The sequence below is a fragment of the Elephantulus edwardii genome, unplaced genomic scaffold (genome assembly GCF_000299155.1).
Source record: "Elephantulus edwardii isolate Elephantulus edwardi_28Jun2011 unplaced genomic scaffold, EleEdw1.0 scaffold00027, whole genome shotgun sequence".
Taxonomy (NCBI): Eukaryota; Metazoa; Chordata; class Mammalia; order Macroscelidea; family Macroscelididae; genus Elephantulus; species Elephantulus edwardii.
The window spans coordinates 18,493,401-18,501,629 of record NW_006399777.1 but is presented as its reverse complement, the minus strand read 5'-3'; the positions used below and the strand labels follow the sequence as shown (position 1 = coordinate 18,501,629).

At 38.9% G+C, this 8,229-nt stretch overlaps 1 pseudogene; it reads left to right on the top strand.

The window, feature by feature from the left end:
- The first annotated feature begins 2,427 nt into the window (after positions 1–2,427).
- On the top strand, positions 2,428–2,916 carry LOC102853131 (annotated as a pseudogene).
- Positions 2,917–8,229: the final 5,313 nt, after the last annotated feature.

Genomic DNA, 8,229 nt, shown 5'->3' with positions numbered 1-8,229 from the left:
TGCACATTTCAATGTAATATTTTACTTTGTCATCCCGTGCTGCCTTTTGAAATCTTCTATTCAACTCTTTAGTATCTTGAATTCTTCCTTCTGCTTTGGCTTCTCTGCACTCCAGTGCAATTTTCAGAGTCTCTTCTGACATCCATTCTGATGCTTGATAACTGAGGTCAATTTTAACACAGTTCCATGGGGTTCATATGTACACAGAAGAAATATTTGAGATTATTATTTTTAATAAGAAAATAATGAAGATGAAACTTCTGTATACTTCAGTTAAACTTGTAGAATGATGCCAGTAGGTGGCTGTGATAAATTATGTATATAATACCTGAGCAACCACAAGAATCTGAACAAAGAGATGAGCTCAAAAACACTAGCGTTTATATGTCCACTGACTCTCAGGGCTTAACTTTGTGATACTTCAGAATACAGCTCATTCTAAATAAAAGATACTGTTTTAAGAAAAAACAAAACCTATTATTTAAAGCAATAAAATGCTTATGAATAAATGTGAAGGTAAAAGACTTCTACACTGAAAATTATAAAGTTGCTTAAAGACATTAAAGAAGACTTAAATAAATGAAAAGATAACCTGTGTTCATAGACTGAAAATTGGTTGTTAAGATACAACCCAAAGTAATCTAGAGATTTAATGTAATCTCTATCAAAATCTAACATCCTCTTTTGCAGAAATAAAAAAGTCATCCTCAAATTCATATGGAATTTCAAGTTCCCCAAATAGTCATAACTATCTGGAAAGAAATTTCAGAGGGTTCACATTCTGCTAATAGAAAACTTAATAAAAGGGTATAGTGAAAAGAGAAAACAAAACACTGGTAATGGCATACAGATAAATATGTAGACTAATGGAAGAGAAAGGAGATCAGGTGGTCTAGTGGTAAGGAGTTGTACTGTCAACCCAAAGGCACATGGTTCAAATCCACAAGCTGCTCTATGAGAAAAAGATTGTCAGTCTCCTCTTGTACAATTTACTGTTTCTGAAAACCTGCTGGTGGGTCCAGCTATGTGTCAGTTCCAACCTGATGGTGCACAACAATGGAAGAGAGTGGAAAACTCAGGGAGAGACACATATTTATAGTCCCTTGATTTTTCAATAAGAGTGTTAAATCCTTCTTACATAAATCATCCCACCCTTAACTATCCCATCTTCCTTTCTACTTTCTGACTCTATTTAGTGACCTTCTGGGAATGGGTTTCTGGGAAGATGCCCTGCCCCATTCACAGATCCAGTCCTGAGCTTCTTGTCCTCACTCCACCTGTATTACCACTACCTCTTGCTTCTTCCCAGGAATGCTCTAGCTCCCTATTAGCTGAGAGACAGAGAGGAGAAAACAAAACAAAACAAAAACCCCAAAATAAAATAGTTATGCCTGAAAAAAAGAAAGCGTATTAAATCCATATCATAGTGTATAACATAATTCCTTCAACTACTTATATCTCTATATGCAAAGGAATTATATAGACATGTACTTTATGCTGTATATGAAAAGTTACACCACACTGAATAATGGACTATATATAAAAACTGAAAACATAAAGATCTCAAAATAAAATATAGTAGTAGAACTTAAAAACTTTGGTGTTTTACTATAAACTTGAAAATACAACATCAAAAGCATGAACCATAAAAGGACAAATGTTTGTACATAAAAAAATGTTGTCAAGACTCTGCCCTCAAACCTTCCTGACTCCAACATGCAGAGAAGGCTTGGGATTTCTTAAGCCAAAGGAGAACATGCATGGACCAGCCACAGCTTCAGAAGAACAATATATTCCTGTGCTGTATGATTCAAGTACTCACCCTTGAATCATCCTAACCACAACATGCAGAGAAGGCTTGGGATTTCTTAAGCCAAAGGGAAACAGAAAAGGATAGGTTGAGGTTTTGGGAAAACAACACTCCCACCACATCAGGTCCTCAGGCCAAGAAGAGAGAACTGATATACAGTCCTTCACAGAACATCACCTTCTCCTGAGATATTATATACGCATAACAGCCCATTCATAACCTACCAAGAAAAGAGTCACATAATGTCAAGAAAACAGCAGGCTGCCTCAAACATCATTGGGGGGGGGGAGAAAATAACTCTTTTCCTAAAAAAGCATACCCAATAAATATCTCAGACGCAGAGAACCAGAAGAAATACGTTGATGCAGTTATCTGAACAGCTACAGAAAAAAGTGCAAATGTTACAAGAAGCAATTGAAATCATTAATAAAGCAAATATTCCAGAGACAGGGATCCGGGAGAAATATATCGATGAGGATCAACTTGATCAACTACAGAAGAAAATGCAAAAGATGGAAGAAAAAATGAAAATATAAAGAGATATAAGGACTTAAATTATCACAAGACAGAGAGGGGGGTCCTTTCCAGTCCTGGCTTCAGACACAGCCACCATCATGATGTTGATGCCCAAGAAGAACTGGATTGCCATTTATGAACTTCTTTTTAAGGATAAGTTGCTGGCCAAGAAGGATTTCCACCTGTAAAAACTCCCTGAACTGTCAGACAAAAACATGCCAAACCTTCATATCATCAAGGCCAGGCAGAATCTCAAGTCATGAGGCTATGTGAATAAACAGCTCACCTGAAGACATTCCTATGAGTACCTTACCAATGAGGGTATCCAATATCTGTGTAATTATCTCCACCTGTCCCCTGAGATTGTTCCTGGCACCTGTGCTGCAGTCCAAGACTGGCAGGCCACAACCTAAAGGTCTAGAAGGTGCATGACCTGCAAGACTGCTTCAGGGCATGCTGACAGAGACTCATACAGACGGAGGACAGAGCCTCCTGGTGCTGACAAGAAAGCAGAGGCTGGAGCTGAGCCAGCAACTGAATTCCAGTCTAGAGGTGGATTTGGTCATGGACGTAGTCAGCCGATGCAGTAAAGTGGAGGGAATGGTTTTGTGTTGAATAAATTTGTAGCAAGAAAAAAAAAAAAAGACCAGAGAAGGTACAGCCAACACAGTACTAGAAATAAGAAAAAAGCATAGAAATGCAATCCAGAATATTAAGATTGAACTGGCAGAAGTGTCCAAGATGCTGGAGGGACAAAAAAGAAAAGATGGAACCTCTCACCATATGCAAAAATCAACTCAAGATAGATCAGAAACCTAGAGCTAAAGCCCCAAATCATAAACATCCTAAGAGACAAAGAAGGACCAAACTCAGAGGTCTCTCCTATGGTATAAAGAGGCTGACAAATATAGACAGAAATATAAAACCAGGAGTGGATTAAAAATGATGAATGGGACCTTCTAACCATTAAATATCTGTGCACATAAAAAATTTTTTACAACAGGGTGAAAAGAAAACTTTCTGACTAGGAAAAAACATTTGGCAATACCATCTCAGACAAGGGTCTCATAACAAATATTTACAGAATCCTACAGGGCTTCTAGAAAAAAAAAAACACTAATAACCCAATTACAAAATAGACAAAGGACATGGAAAGACTTTTCACAGAAGACATTCGGATGGCCAACAGACACATGAAGAAATATACACTCATTCCCACCACTCCAGTCACAGAATTGATCCATCTCATCGAAGGTCTTCCTCTCCTTCGCTGTCCCTCCACTCTGCCAAACATGATGTCCCTCTCCAAGGACCAGCCCCTCCTTGCAACATGCCCAAAGTATGTCAGATGAAGCTTCAGAATCCTTGACTCCAAGGAGCATTCCTGCTTCACTGTCTCCAGGACAAACCTGTTTGTTCTCCTAGCAGTCCATGGTATATTCCACACTCTTCTCCAGCACCACAGCTCAAAGGCATTAATTCTCTTTCTATCATCCCTATTCACTGTTATAAAACATAGTGAATAGTAATGATTGTGTGAAACACACTGTGAATGAAAGATAGTGTGAAACACAATGTATACGAACTTTGTAATAAAACCAATATGATTTTTTAAAAAAATAACCAATGAAAACTTTATCAAGAAAGTAAAGAGACAACCTACAGATAGAAGAAAATGTTTGGGAACTATGTTATGATGACTTGGAAGAAAGACAACCAGGGTGTTCCTTAGAGGCAGGGTGAAACTTCATCTCACGTCCTTTGGGCTTGCTGTTAGAAGGGGCCAGTATTTGGAGAAGACAATATGCTAGGAAAGGTTGAGGGTCAAAGAAAGGAGGGCAAACTCTCAACAGAGTGGATTGAGTCAGAGCAACCAGATGGCGCCTAATGTAAGGATTTAATTCCCAGAATATGTTAAAAAAATCCTATACATCACTAAAAAAGGAAGACATCTGAGAAAGAAACAAAACCTAGATTTGACTAAACATGTCTTCAAAGAAGATATACAAATGACCAATAAATACATGAAAACACGCTCAATGTTACTCGTCACTAGGGGAATGCAAATTAAAAAAATCACAATGAGGTAACACTTCACACCCACCAGGACGACTAACATCAGACAAATGGAAAATAACGAGAGTTAGCACACATGTGGAAAATTAGAAGACCTGAGCCCTGCAGGTGAGAACGTATAAATGGTACCACTGCTGTGGGAAACAGCTTGGCAGTTCATCAAATAGTAAAATATAAAACTGTCATATGAGGCAGCAATTCCACACTTAAATACATACGCAAAATACGGAGAGCAGGAACGTAAGCAGAAACGTGTACACCAAAGTTCACTGCAGCATGGTTCACACAACTGAAGAGGGGAAAACAAGTCAAGTGTTTGTTAACTCAAGCGATAAAAAAACCCCTAGCATTTCCATAGTATTTTTATCAAAGAGGATGATTCAGTCATATAAAGAGAAGTGACATTCAGACATGTGTTATGGTTGTTGTTATGTTGTTATGTGCCATCGAGTCGTTTCCGACTCATAGCGACCCTATGCACAACAGCTCTAAACCCTGCTCTATCCTGCGCCAACCGCACCGCCTCTGACACACCCATCCCGATTACCCAGTCACTGAATCAATCCATCTCATAGAGGGTCTTCCCCTCCTGCCCTGTCCCTCCACCCTCCCAAGCATGATGTCCCTCTCCAAGGACCCGTCCCTCCTGGCAACATGTCCAAAGTATGTCAGACGAAGCCCCAGAATCCTTGCCTCCAAGGAGTAGCTTGGTTTAATCCTCTCCAAGATGGATCTGTTTGTTTTCCTGGCAGTCCATGGTACATTCAGTACCCTTCTCCAGCACCACCGCTCAAAAGCATCCACTCTCCTTCTGTCCTCCCTAGTCATTGTCCAACTCTCTGATGCATAACAAGCGATTGCAAATACCATGACCTGTATCAGGCGCACCTTAGTCTCCAGAGAGACACTGTTGCTCCTGAGTACCTTTGAGAGGTCCCTAACGGCAGACTTTCCCATCGCGATACACTTTTTGATTTCCTGACTGCTGGTGCCAAGAGTGTTGACTGTGGAGCCGAGCAAAGTGAAGCTGTGAACACTCTCAATCTCTTCGTCATCCATCCTGACGCTGCCAATTGGTCCAGTGGCGAGAATCTTTGTCTTCTTGACGTTGAGCCTTAGTCCATACTGAAGGCTGCAGTCCTTGACCCTTCGCAGCAAGTGCATGAGGTCCTCCTCAGTTTCAGCAAGCAAGGTTGTGTCATCTGCATAACGGAGATTGTTAATAGATCTTCCACCAATCCTGATGCCACAATTCTCCTCATAGAGTCCAGTCTCTCGGATAATCTGCTCTGCATACATGTTGAAAAGGTATGGAGACAGGATGCATCCCTGGCGTACACCCTTCCCTATTTTGAACCATGCAGTGTTACCCTGCTCTGTTCTGACTACTGCCTCTTGGTCCAAGTATAGGTTTCGTATTATATGTGTTATGGATGAACCTTAAAAACATTATGTTGAACAAATAAGACAGATAAAGAAGAACGAAATCAGTTCTCTGTTGTTAAGTATGGTGAAGATGGTTACAACTCATGGTGACCCTTTGAACAACAAGCCAGAACCTCGCCCTAGCCTGCCTCCTATTTATGATATCCAACTCATTGTTAGTTACTATGTCAGTTACTCTTGGTGATGGTCTTCCTCTCTTTCTCTAACCCCCTCTACCCTTCCCATCATTACCTCTTTTCTAAGAACTAGGCCCATCTTGATAATATGTCTAAAGTAGATGAGACAAAGTTACCCTGTTCTTGCTTCTATGAGAAACCTGGTTACACTTCCTCCAAGACAGATTTTTTTTTTTCTTTTGACAGTTCATGGTATGTTGAATACTCTTTGCCAATACAACTCAAAGGCATTGAATCTTTTTTTCAGTCTTCTACATTTGTTGTTCAACTTTCAGGTGTGTAGGGGGCAACTGAAAATACCATGGCTTCGGTCAGGCACTTTTCATCCTTTAAGATGATTATCTTTTCGTTTTAGCATTTGGGAGAGGTCCTAGATGACAGATTTCTCCAACACAATGTGGTTTTTATTTCTTGGCTGCTGTTACTATGCATATTATTTATGGATTCCAGTAAAATGAACTCTTAACAACTTCAATCTTTTCTCCATCTATCATGATGTTGCCTATTGGTCCAATAGTAAGGATTTTTGTTTTCTTGATGTTAAGATGGAACTGACATTGAAGGCTTAAGCCTTTGTTTTCTTCTTCTGTAAGTACTTCAAGTCGTCTTCACTTTCTGCAAGGTTGTTTCATCTGTGCAATGCAGGTTGTAGATGAGTCTTCCTCCAATACTGATGCCACATTCTTCTTTATATAGTCTAGCTTCTGGAAAAAATGTTTAGTACACAGTTTGCATAGATACAGAGAAAGGATACAAACCTGACATTCAGCTTTTCTGATTTTAAACTATGCAATGTTCTCCTATTCTGTGGGTCTATGGCTAGGTTTCTCATGAGCACAGTAAAGTGTTCTGGAATTTCAGTTCTTCTCAAAGTTATCCATCACATTTTATAATCTACAGTCTTCCTTATTTGTGCAAAATGCAAAAATGCCTTTGCATAGACAATAAAACACTTTATTGCATAGACAAGAAAATGTTTTACTGTATAGACCATAAAACACAAGAGGTGGAGTTAGAGAAATCAAAAAGAATTTCATAAGTTGAAAGAATTGAAGAACAAATTCAAGCCTCAAGTTGTAATAGTAAAGGATTTTATAGACAAAATCTTGAATAATAAAGGAAGCATCAAAATAAGATGGAAGGAATACACAGTCACTGGGTTAAAAAGAATTGGTTGATAGTGAAATATTTCAAAAAGTATGATAAAAAAGTCTGGACCAATGATAATGAAGGAAAGAAATTGAAGCTGTGTTGAAGGCACTGGCAAAAATAAGGCCCCGAGAACTGATAAAATATCAATTGACTTGTTTCAACAAACAGATGTAGCCCTGGAGAGATTCACCAGCTTTTGCCAAGAAATTGGCAAGACAGGTACCTGGTCAACTGAAATGGATTCATATTTATCCCCATTCTAGAAAAAGATGATCTAACAGAATATTAAAATTCTTGAATATAAGTAATATCACATGCAAATAAAGTCTTGCTGGAGATTTTTAAAAAGCATTTGGAACAGTACAACAACACAGAATGTCAAAAAATTTAAGCTTGCTTGATTCAGGAAAATGGTTGAGGGATATCATTGCTGATGTCAGATGAAATAGGTAAATGTTCAGGGGGGAAAAGTTTGGTGGATACCAGTGTCTGTCAGAAGAGAGCAATGAGCAGTTACTACTAAGGGGACTCAGGGACAGGGTTCAAACTGGTTGTTCATAGGTTTGCTATGAGTCATAGTGATTCAATGACACCCAATAACAACAATGCAAATGAGATTTTTTTTTTATTGTTTTGGTTTAGTTTGGTTTTTTCCCCCTTCTGGGACAATGTATTTTCATACTGATCAGTTCCCCTTATGGAGGAGTTCATACTGTCGATAATGTGAGACTATACCCTGTAAGATTTTGATCTAGAGAAAGACATACTGAGATGAAATTATGTCATCGATGACTTCAAGGAATACTCTGGTTCAGGTTCATGGGATATTCACATTAATAAATCAAGGGTCAAAACTACATCTCATTTTATAGAGAACTGAGCAAAATTTAAAATGTGACATTTAAAAAAAAAACAATCCTAAGAGATGCAGCCTTCAGTATGGACTGAGGCTCAATGTCAAGAAGACAAAGATTCTCACCACTGGACCAATTGGCAGCGTCAGGATGGATGGTGAAAAGATTGAGATTGTTCACAGCTTCAGTTTGCTCGGCT